This window comes from Trichoplax adhaerens, genomic scaffold (assembly GCF_000150275.1).
Source record: "Trichoplax adhaerens TRIADscaffold_4 genomic scaffold, whole genome shotgun sequence".
NCBI lineage: Eukaryota > Metazoa > Placozoa > Uniplacotomia > Trichoplacea > Trichoplacidae > Trichoplax > Trichoplax adhaerens.
Window position 1 is genome coordinate 7,653,446 of NW_002060946.1, and position 12,287 is coordinate 7,665,732.

Consider the following 12,287-nt stretch of genomic DNA (forward strand, 5'->3'; position numbering starts at 1 on the left):
TTTAATTTAAGTGAATCAATCAGTAAATGAATATAGATTCCGTAGAATAAGCATACTAATTGAGATATGAAAACAAAAAGTGAAAAACTGAATTCTAATCTTAAAATCAATCGACTATCATTTAATTTCGAATTTCGTATCATAGCTAAACAAAAATGGATCCATTTTCTCAATAATGGAAAAAGGGTTTGCTCTATCGTTGTCGATGGATGGAGACTAAATAAAATGTAGACAATCTACGATGTCGCAGACAGTTATAAGCTAAACAATAGATTTCCTCCCTTTTATTTATAGGCCTTCAGAATAGACTAATAAGTTAGTTGATAATCATTCAGCTAAGTCATCATCATCTCTATTTTTAGATATTATACAATTAGTCGTTAAAAATGCCTTCAATAATGACTGAAGGTAATTAGGATGATAGATCCCAAAAATAAATAGTGTAAAGGTTTAGTAATTATTATCATAGAACTTGATCATCTACTTACGGGTATTACTGATTAAATGATTACTTTGATGATCGCTCTCTAATGATAATTGTATTGAACTATAGTAGATGTTTCTATAAATGATTTGAGTGCTTTAATGCCTATATTATGTTAATTATGTCAAGAAACAAAAAGAATTTAACATAAGGATGCCATTAATTATCTAATGGGATCGACCGAACTATTTTCGTTTGCTAATGGCTACCCTTGCGGTTATGTAAATTAATGTCTATAATAGTAGCTATAGATTAAAGCACTAGCCATGATAAAAGTAATATTGAACTTAGCTGTTGGCTATGGAGCTTATTGTGTTAACTAATATGATTTTCTATCAATCATCCTATTGAATTTAAATTTCCAAGACTATCTATTTGTATTATTTAGAGCACAATACAATAAGTGCAAGCAATACATAGAAAATAAAAATAAAGAATAGCCAATAGGTTGATGAGAATTTGATTTTATTGCTATCAGTTCTATTTGCTACGATTGCCTTCAAAAGCAAATTTATAAAGCATAATGATTAACTAAAGAGAAGAAAGTTTCTTCCTGTAGACATAAACAGTCATATTAAGCTTAATTTTTATTCTTTTGACAAATTTTAGCTTTTATCAAGACCTTTATTTTCTTCCAGTAATTACGATAGGTATTTTAACGCTGCTGGAAATGAAAAGGTTTCAAGTTGATAAAAGATCTCTAGAAATACGCTATTAGTCGTTTGTAAACTATTGTTACGGTGTTGCCTTGTCATCAGGATAGTTTTATAAGTACAGTAGTAGCTATTATGGAGAATATCCATATTTGTAGTGCTAGGTAAGATAAGTAATGCCTTAACGTGGATGTTGTTTGTAATAGTTCATTACATATTTGATATTGATTGTTATTGTGTGACAGATAGCAGTAAGATGATTCAAGTTCTAGTTGATGATAGTTGAATTAGACAACCTACGAGCTTAGATTAAGATTAAGTATGAGTAAGAGATTCAAAATATTTACTGATAGAAAAGCTATGTAAGGAACATCGCAGTTCGAGATGTTTCTCCTAGTAAGGTATAATAATAATACTGTTGTTTACAAATTAGACGGTTCCTATATAAACGGGAACATTTGAGTTGAGAGTGCTGGTAAAAAGTTGTAGATGTATCTTTGCTAAAAAAAGTTTTATCTTTACAGTCTTTTGCTATGTGTGTTTAACGTTAAGTAAAAGGGCGTTTAAGTCAGTAGCTACTTATAGACTTTTACTGTACGTTACCTTGTCGCAGAAGTGAAATTGTGACAACTATACATTTTATCGTCTGACATATTATCAAAAATGAAATTTTAGAATCAAAAAACTGTATACGCTTATGTTTAAGTCTAGATTTCGAACGAACTATTGCAATTTAATATCTACATTAATGTAATTGAAAGTGGTAAGTAAAGATAGGAATGCCGCCGATTAATATTCAACACGCAATCATTTTGATAGATTAATCGATCTATCATATACGACAAATAGAAAAATGACGGCCGATAATACAGTGGCTGTTGACCATCTAAAATGCTCAAATAGCTTTTATACTAGTCAGAAACAAAGTGCAATTAAAATTGTAGATATTAAATTAATCCAGCTAGAGAACTATCAATAGTTTAAGAAGATATTTAATAAATCTCTAAATTTTTGACTTCTATCTAGTCTGAATACTATGCTAGGTACAGCAGGAAATATATCTGTCGGCGTCGATAGTTTTTCTGAATAAATCCACTTACTTGACTAATTATAGCTTACTGATATACTATTCCACGCAAGTAAAATTGTAAGGAAAGATATGTAATTATTGTAAAACTTAAACTGAATCCGATAATATCTCATGTGTGTATCATTATCCTATAATAATAATTATAATAATTAATCATGATTTTAGGTACTTTGCAACTAGGCTGTTAGTGGACCTGAGTCCAGCGTTTAGAACATCTAGATCGCCGCCAAATACCATTTGGTATTCCAACTTAATATTTTGAGATTCTTAAAGCTAAGGATCTTACATCCTTTTCTATTTGTATCTTACACTATATAATACTGCCATAAGAATAATCAAAATCGGTGAACATCGAAAGTAATTATTGATCAGACTACTACAGCAGAAGTTATTGTCACATGGATAACATTGCTGAAACGGCTGTTTACCTGTATAGCTTGTACTATTTGAAAACTTAATCTATTCTCGTAAGAAACCACAATAGAAGAGATGGCATACCGGTGTATTATGCTTTAGTATATATCTTAGTTGAATTGATTGGCAATTAAGGTTATCCTTAATAATAATCTTTAGTAAAAGACGATAACGCTGGTGTTGATAAACATTATCATTTATTCTTATTACGACAGTTTTCCCATCCTCTCGAGTATGAGCTTTAGCTGCCGCTGATATTACAGTATTCATCGAAAATGTACCGCTGTATGAACGCATGCATGTATTTTTGCTATAGGAAAACATTGACGGTGATTTTTTTCATCAGATCTACGTTTCTCATCATCTCGTCGTACATTTCCTATCACTATCACTGTTATGTATTTGCGTTCCATCATTTTGAATGCACAAACTAAATTATCTGTGACGTTACTTTATCAAAACAGTAATATGAGAACAATTATAGGATACAATTTTCTGAGTTACCACGCTTTAAGTCAAATTTCTTGCTCAAGTTCTGATTTTCAAATCGGCAAGTCTGAAATTTGCCTTATTATGACACTTAAAGGTATTATTTTTAAATTGCATTAAAATGCGTCCACTATAAGGTACCGGGGTAACAATCCACACTATACCCCGTCCATAGTATGTCTGATATAATAAAATCTAGTAAACTGTTGTTGTAAAATCATAATAACCAATAATCTGCGGATGTACTTTACTTTTTCTCTCATGAGGGAATTTTAACGTATTTGATTATCTAGATGCCAAGGCACAATTCTAATGAATCTGTAATATCTAGAAATGCAACTTTTTTCTAATTCATTCACTTATATATCAATTAAAATAAATTCCCAATTGATAGCATCGATAGTCGACAATTTTAATGTTGTTCTTTTGTCTTACAGAGAAATTTACTCGTTAACTATGTAGTTTGGTGAAGGTAACATTTAAACTAGTGATTACTTTTATTATTAATTTGAACTAAAGTGCTACATCTTGGTTTCATTCTCCCTAAATGATTTATTTAAATATTGCGGCAAAGAAGGTACCTTCTGAACTTGTCAAAGCGATTAAGTAAATTTTAACATCGGATTAGTTTGATAAAATAAAAGATAGGCTAGACAACATATCGTATGAATTTCACTCTAAAATTCAAAATATAGCTAGCATACATTAGGTAGCATTAACTAGAACAGGAATTGATACAATAGCAGTTTAATTATCATTATATGTCACAGTGTTGTAGTCGTAATGATCCACCTGCGAAGCACAGGGTATTTTTTAACTTAATAAAACTCGTAATTTCTGAACTATCTCAACTTTCAGTTAAAATGACAAAACGACGGAATCATTGAAACGAAACATGAAGTAGGTATATCAAATGATGCTTCCAAATAAAATGACACTTAATTCGAATTAAGAAGTTCCTAACAGTAAATAAAAGAGGGATGTACGTGAAACCAAAAACTAAGGCTTTAAGCTAAATATTGTAATATAGATAGCAATTTCACGATAAATTCCAAATTGGCATTTAATTTAGAGTTTGATGGAATAGTTACTAAAACGTTTGGAAGTCATCTAGGTCGATTTAAAATGTGATGTGCTATCATTTTATGACAACATAAAGTTCTATGCCAACATTTTATATTAAAGCAAGATTAACTGTGCTATTGGACAGAAGTCACGATGCAGACTAGAGAAGCATCTTTCTTTCAGTAATTGACAAGGACATAATATTCTAAATACCAATAAGCTCTAGTGTAAGAAATAAATATTACTATAGCCGTCATATTCAGTGCGAAGATTACGTCAATTCAGATACAAATTAAAGCGATACCCAAAAGAAATTAGATATCAAATTGGTTAAAAATTTGAATTGCATTAAATCGAGACCCAAGTAATGTTGTATATCCAATTCATGCTTTTGCTTACCCAATAATTCACGTCAGTAAGGTAAATTTTTTAATACACAGTAAATCCCATAGTTAATCCATGCCATTTACAACAAATAATCACAACATCACATGTCAGTATATCATATAACATGAATGATGGTGATTTCTTATGGTCCTTTCTAAAGTACTCGTAACCTGATTGCCTTCATACTGTTATTAAGAATACCGTAACGGTATTAATTAGAGTGGAGATATAGCGGAGATAAATGGTTCATGATCTTTTAATCTCCGTTAATTAATAAATGCTAGCATTGGTTGATGCAGACACTTTTAAGTTTTCAACCGCCGCGGCAAATTGTTTCCTTTAGGAAAAAGAAAGAAGCTAATAATTAATATTCTAAGGAAGCCTTGCTTTAACTATCGTAGTTTATAAGTTTATTAGTCGAATAGGGTATAATCGATAGTAAGGTATTGTATTAGACCAGTTCCAAGAGGTAAATTAATACACGGTCGGGGTTGATTTAATAGATTCATTTTCAGTTACAATTATTTACTGTACTTTGTATCATGATATACTTATATTATCGATATTGAGATGTTTAGAAATAAAAAAAACATATGATCATTTAAATATAATTTGCCGTTAATATTAAACATAGTTCTGACCTTGTCTTCAAAGGGATGATCTGTGAGCCGCTTTCATTCAATTAACATTAAGTTTGCATCTTCAACTAAATATATACCACAACTATTGATTCAGATTACTTAAGTTTATTAAACCTATAGGCATAACTGTCCTTCCCTTTAAAAATAGAGTTGATTCTTTCCCTATTTAAACTTTATCTTCTTTAAAATGAGTCTCCCACCTCCTCATTAAGATATACGTTCAATATTGATTAGACAATTAGAAGATGTGAATGCATTTAAAATAAAAAAATTTATTAATGAATAATTTAATAAATTTGCTGATAGCCTCAAAGATTAACTCACCCAGATATGATGAATATACACTTAAACTAATATGAATAATTTATTATATCTTTTTGATTGCATATCTTAAATTTCCATCTGTTCTACAGTTGATTATATTCTATAACAATAATTAATATTGTTTTGATCTAATACTATAAAGTTCATCACCTTCAATTAGATATTTATATTACACGTGCTTTTCACCGGAAAGGATGTACTTTATTTTTTATCTTTTAAGATCTCTTTGTGACTTCCTATTTAATAGATTTGTTTCTATCACGTTTTTATCCGACTGGCTCATAAAGCCGTAATAGTTAAGGCACTCTCATCATTTTATTGATATTATTGTTTAATTCAGCATAGTAACAACAGCAACGGCATAGACCGGTGTTATTGACAACAGTAAATACTTTTTCATCCTGACAATTACTACTATAGAAGCACAAATACAATAATATCATTATCAAAAAGCCCTTAGGTGAATATATCGGCAATTCCTCAAGGCCACTCTTAGTAAATAAGTTCGCCTTTTGAATATCAATAGCATTCATGGTGATATCAATAATATTCATGCTTTAACTACTCGTAATTATGCTGCAGAGTGGGGAGGGGGGGAGGGGGGGAGGTAATTTTTTAAAGGTTAGGGTAACTTCATAAGACAATTTTACAACTATTATAGAAATCAAGTCAAGAATTATTTACCTTAATTTACTAAACCAGCTATAATGTTAATAGCTTCTAAAAAAAATTAATTTATTTTAGGTTATTATTTATGGTAATAATCTGTAGCACGACCTTGAAGGGAACAATTAATATAAATTTAAGCATAACAAAAGAGGAATACAGGATATTGATGTTATCATTCGATGCCTTTTGCTATTGAGCTGTTTTAGTGTAGAATTTAGATGTAATCTATATCAATTTTGTCATATTAGCTACAGTACTAGCGCAAATTAGAGTGGATATTTAGAATAAGACGTTCTACAATGAGTAAATAGGCCAAAATGCAAGATAGATTAACTATTTAATATCATTTTGAATTATTCTCCTATTACGTATTATAGTCTTTTAATAGATTGCGATTTAACGATTTAACATCTGAACTCCTTATTGATTTATATCGATGATACGGTTAATTGATGGACAATACACGATGCCGTACTTAACGTAGTTTCAGACGGTTTACAAATAAGTCCATAAACTTAAGTTAGTCTTTATGATTATATTTATTTTGGTTTATATTCCGTAACGAGATATGTTCAAATTTTTATACAATATATGAATATATCTTAGTTAATGGGGTGATGGTCAGAAAATTGCATAAATAATTTATAATAGAATCTATTTAGTACAAGGCAAAACATCTTTGGTCATCCATTTGCCTAGCACTGGTATTGGCAAAGGTGAAGGATGAACCATAGCTTACTGATCACAGCATAATTTATAAAGCATAATTTCCTGTAATAATATTAAAAATTGGCTGGAGGGCTAACGATATGTTAAGAAAGAACTTTAGGCACATTATTAAGTATTGCCCGCAGCAAAGCACCAAGTAGAAGACTTTATAACCACTTCATAATAAGAATAGTTTTCCATTTGATTCTTACTAACCTTCCAGGCTGAATTTCTATGCTATCCCATTTTCAGTATTTTTCATTATTAAAGGCAGTTTATCTTGATCAACTATTATATAATTAGAAGCTTTCCGATTTTTGTTTAAAAATTTAACTTCTGTAGCAATTTGTATTGCGTAATAATACAGTTTATGATACGTACTAGATTGAGAAAGTATAGATTTTAATGTAATGAAATATCTTAAATTTTTTATGAATTCGACTAAGTAAAAAATTGAATAAAAATGTTTACTAGTTTATAAAGAATAAAGCAAATCATAAAGGAGATTTCAGATCAAAGATGCAAATAAAATAGTTTACTTTCGAAATTAAACTCTGAGTCATCGTTTGGTTTACCATTAGGGAAAGTAATAAATTCAAAATTAATCCTGGCTTAGCCAAAGGACGATGCTACCATAGGCAAAATGTAGTGTGATCTAGGAAATAAGGTTGTACTTCCTGCAGCGAGCTTGAGATTACGGACAAAAAAAAGAATATTCAAAAATATTTGGTTCTACTATGCTATAAATAGGTAATGTATGAATCTTACTGCTACTAATAGTGTTTAGTATTCTTACCAGACCGTAAATATTTTCGATCCATTGTCTATTACGGTATTTAATATCTATACATTGATGGCTTCAAGCTCTATTATTCTATCGCAAGTCTTAGTCAAATTGTTTCTATTTGTAAAATAAGCCGCATCCTTCCCTATATGTTTAAGACAGCGAGATAACGAACATGCATAAATTGAATAAATAAAAGTAAGTAAAGCAGTTTATACAAAGTATATGGCATTATAATTTCACGATAAGATTTTATCATCAGCTACTTGGATATACGAGTTAAATAACAGTTTCAGTTTCCCTCCTTGTTCTTACTTAGTGTTTCAGTGATGAAAATTTTAATAGCTACAATTTTTTCGCAAACAATTGGTGCCGCCACATACTTATATAATGTAATACTTAAGTAAGATATATTCGTGGTTTTATATGCCCTAAATCTATCAATTTTCTAGATAATTACAGTTGTAAGTATGAATGTAAAAATTAATATCGTCTAATTTTTATTTCCTGATTATCTTTAGGAGTATCTGTTATTATTGCATCCGGGTTGGCACATTACGAGCCCAATTGTAGTAAAAATGCACAGCTGATGGTAATAATGGGCAAGTTACTTATCTATTTTGACTCCAAATCCATGATTGGCATTCAAAACAAATTTTGACTTGGAAAATAAACGCTTGATCATCTTTTGTTGTTATTAATCTTAATTTTGAAAATTTCTACTAATTGACAACAAATACCCTACAGACGATTTAAAGAATTTTTTGTTGTACTTTTAACAGATTGCGGTACTTAACATAGACCAAAAACAATACTTGCTGTTTTAATATGGATGCTTCTTATCATTTTATTCGTTCTAGATGTTGATTAAACTTTAGATCATTCAGTATAACTAAATCATTTGTTATCATTTGGATACTCTAAATTCCCTCGATAGAACTTTTATGAGATAATAATTACCTTTCTAATAGAGTTAATAAATAATCAGAAGTAGCCTTTTAAATTTCTTATAGCAACGTTAATAATGATGCAGTTTCTTACTTATTCGATATTTACTATTGTTATAAAGTATTATTAAGAATAATTCCTTTAAATTGCGAACCAATTTTTTTATGAATCTCTTAAGTAAAAATAACAGAATCATGAAGAGCCTTTGAAATACGTATTAATAGAAAGAATTTGTATGACTTTATTTTTTCAAGTGTTGCATCTTCTGAGACTTCACGCAATTTTTAAAAGTCTTGTGTGATACAATAGTTACATTACAAATTTTTAAAGCAAAAATTTTAAATATAAATCGGAAGAATATCAAGGTTACTTAATGCTATCATAAACTTTTCAAATCTACAACTTTATTTGCGATTATTATTATTCTTTGCTAATGCTTAGTCTTCTATTCGGAATGTAATAATCAAGAAAACAAGTTAAATAACATCGTATCCAGCAATTCAATTATTGATTAGTTCTACAGTGAGTTTGATAAATACCTAATAGGTATTATGACGTAAAAAAAGAAACATATAATAAGAATATATTATTTCGAGGCATTTATGACTTAATTTTATAAACGGCTCTTGCAGTATTTTTTATTAGCTATTAGAAAAATTTCTTTAGCAATGGTTATGAAGTAAAATATTTAAATATTTTTACATTAGAATAAGCTCACATTTGCCATTATTAGGACTTTAAAATTACAATTACGATTCCAATCAAATTTTTTGATATATTTCATATCATGATATTAGTTAATGTTCTTTAAAATTTAACAATTGGTTTTCAATAAGTACCGGTATAAGTAAGTTGATGACAGGTTTGCCAGTTTTATCCTAAATCCTGACATCAGTTATGATTGATAGAAAATAATGCAGTTGAGGTGTTGTATTTATAGAAGAAATGGTTTCAATACAAATTCTAGAGATACTATAGTGGGTTTGTCATTTTCTAATTCTGTTTTTCTTATGACTATGAAAACGTCATCAATCATATTTTAAAAATCAAATCTACAGGCCTACATACATAGTGTCATAGTTACACTAATGCCATTGATATTCATAACTGCTGTATCAATATTTAAATGAAAGATATATAAAATTGCTTTTAATTGATTATGAAACTTCGACATTTTAACGTTCTCGTCACGTTATAATACTCTGAGTAATACTTGGTATAAGCAATGGCGATTATATACGTATAACATTAGCTGGATGCTTTCCTGGATGCAAGAAATAGTAAGATCATATTGAATCTTAGTTTGCAAGAGTTAAATTAGGTAAAGATCTCGCTTAAATTTAGATTACACTCGAATAATCCGTTCGAAATCTATATGAACGTAGAAGCTAAGTGTCACAACCACGTTTTTGTGACACAGGATCTCTACTTATCGTGTAAAACTTAACTAAGTACGGCACAATCCCGACACTGAACAAGTGCTACTGGAACTACGCTTCCTATTAGAACACTAACTTCTCGGGTGTGGGACTACACTTCTTTGACCGTCACTAGGTTACTCGATTACACAAGTAGTTAAGCGTAGGCTTTTGAACAGATAACTATCAATACAGTTTATTCTCTTCTATGCCTTTCTCCTCGTCCACATTACATCATAGTTAGCCTTTTTATACTTTCTAAGATATTTACTATTTACATTAATCTCACGTAGGAGATCTCACAACCATAACCTCTTATCCAGTAATAATCTTACAACACGACTACAAATCGTGTCAGCATAAACAACTCTCTAACACAAAGGTTGCACATCATCAAGATTTATATTTCCCTAGTCTATCCTCCTATTCGAATACATACAAAATAACTAAGGACAGTTGATCATCAAAACACCTTACTAACAAACATCATAACACATCAATCTCCATCAATAACAAACACCATAACACTTCAATTTCTATCAATAACAAACACCATAACACTTCTAACTCATCACGGCAAAAAGGTACCGTGACACTAAGTTAGGATTAATTTATTTGAAGCTATATGCTCCAGTGATAGGCACTAGTTGTGAAGAAATAATATTATTAACATGTAAGCTGGTCCCCATATAAATGAAAACAATATGAGAAACCAAAGCTCTAAAAAATGCTCTGATTTAGAGTTCTTACGTGTGATAGTGTTATATGCAGTAAAGGAGGGGGGTTGACATATTAGAATATTAAATATTTGTAGCAGGCAAGTGTCAAAGCAATTTAGCTTACAGATCTATTTTACCTGGTCTTGTCACAGAGGTAATCTATAATTACTCAATAACTATCAAATCTAAATATGGCATCGATAAAATAGCCTAAAATATAACACAATTAAATAGGCAGAACTATCAGCGAGACTATTTATAATAGCCTGGCAAAATGCTGATTTAGTAGAAGCAGCAGAAATTGAATTTATGCTCATCCAGTGCCATATAGGGTGTAGTGAATAACTTAACTGGATATTTTTATTATAGATACTTTACGCACATTAACGAATATAACACATAGTATCAACCAGAATATGTATACTAAAAATAGTTATCTTCTTATAGTACAGTTTACAATATGCAGAGATTATGCATATATATCAAGATAACTTATGCTGAATTATACTAACGTAGCTATAAAATTGATTACTATGTGAAATGTAGAAAAACATGGAAAATATTCGAGTCAATCTATTCATAAAAAATAATAATTTTATTTAAAAATTTTTATTTACGCTTATAACTGTGTATTAATATAATGTAACCGCATGAAGCCAAAACCCAATTTCCAAGGCCTTGCCTATATATTCAAATATTGTATACAAGTGATAGTTGTAATGCAGCAGAATCTCCATCGTGATTTTTCGTGTAATTCTTCCTATTAAATATATGAGTAAATAATCAAAAGAAAGCTTTTTATATCAGTACATGTTTGTTAAAATTATTAATGTAATAGCTTTATTGAGCTACTTATTGACATACTTTACGGAACAGATTTAATATGATAGCTAGTATAATGCAACATTATACTTTAACACGTTAATCTGTTAATTATATTAATTCTAACTAGTACCTTATTTACTACTAATCTCCTTACCCATGCTAGACTCCGAGGACCGTTATATCTTTACTTTTATACTTGATAAGTCACGGTTACTTTGTATGATTTAATCACCTGTTCAATACATTGATTAGTCGGATATCAAAAAAATTACGCGATAAACGCGGTACAAGGGGTAATTTTAGGTAATCTTAAAAATTCTAATCTCTAACTCATTCGTGATTTTACGCAAAACTTTAGTAAATTAATGAAAGTCAACGTTTTGATACCGATATTAGAACGTACTAATCACCATTAGTAAAGTGTTATAAATTCTCTTGCAACAAAATGAATATAGTTACGACGTATATTTCTCAGTAAGTATATCCAATTTTAATACATCACAATTTTTAAACTAAATGAAAGCATTGACATTCATAGCGTCTAGCAACTTGATTGGCCCTTTTGTCGCAAATTAACTTTTACGTGGCTGCCATAATACAGATTCCGTTAGATATTTCGTCTAAGAATTTATTTAATTTGATCTATCCATGATATTTGACATATTTTTA